This window comes from Tupaia chinensis, unplaced genomic scaffold (assembly GCF_000334495.1).
Source record: "Tupaia chinensis unplaced genomic scaffold, TupChi_1.0 Scaffold000238_1, whole genome shotgun sequence".
Lineage (NCBI taxonomy): Eukaryota > Metazoa > Chordata > Mammalia > Scandentia > Tupaiidae > Tupaia > Tupaia belangeri.
Genome location: NW_006159716.1, coordinates 1,055,255 through 1,056,343, shown reverse-complemented (window position 1 = coordinate 1,056,343; position 1,089 = coordinate 1,055,255).

Genomic DNA, 1,089 nt, shown 5'->3' with positions numbered 1-1,089 from the left:
TCCGCTTCCGTCAGGGGAGGCGTGTACAGTGGGAGGGGCGTGGGTGCAGCGAGCATGCTCCGAGCGAGCGTGCGCTGGGCGGTGGAGGGATCCGACGGTGCCTCGATGGCAGTTACCATAACCACTGCGGATGCGTAGTCTACGCACGCGCCCTTTGAACCTGCGTTTACAAGGAGTTGCCTTTGCCTTCTTTATAACGTCCTCATTGCTATCGCGCCCGGTAGCATGTACTAACAATTTATTACCGATCAGTAAATAGTCAGCCTGCCCGGATCTTCTCAGTCCAGGCAGGGACCTCTCGGTGGAATGTGTAAGGAGTCCACTCCTCTGTGAAATTCCTTGAGTTTTTCTTGTAGAACTCTGGGCTCTGAGGTTTGGGGGTTGCAGGGAAGGTTGCAGGAGAGAGTGATAGGATTATGCAACTGCCTCAGATGTATTGGCTGCTGGCTGAAGTACTACATGTGATTCACGTAGCTCTGGAGTGCTTGGTGGGTGCTGCCACACCTGTTCCAACACATCCTACACAAAAACCCACGTTCCAGCGCTTCTCGTCCTGCTCATTGTCCTATTGATTTGACTCCCACCAAATTTGAATGGATGACAAAGCAGCTTCCCTCTTTCATCCCACCCTGCCTCCTCAACCTTGTCCCCCCCACCCTCACCTCGATCCTTGCAATCTGGAGACCCATTCACTGTTTCTGTCCTAGAGGAAGCAGGCAGCAGGGAGAAGTTAAAGTCTTCTGTCATGAGCACAGAGCCAACAGCCGCTTCCCTGTGCTTAAAACCCATCCTTGTCTCCAACCTCCGCTCTTATGTTCAAAACATTCAATAGCAGTAGGCCACATTTCCAACCACTAAAAATTATTTTCCAGCTGGCTTCATGGTCTGGTGGTTAAGGGAGCTAGATCCCACATGGCCAACCATACTGTTCAAATTCTGACCCCAATGGCTTGAAAAACATACCAGGTTCATGTGTCCCAGATCCCAATAGCATGGAGAGGGAGGAAAAGGGACTGTGGCATGACCATGCACAATGGGAGTGCTTTCTCTCTCTTCCTGACCACTCTCCCCTGGGGTAGGGGTGCTCTT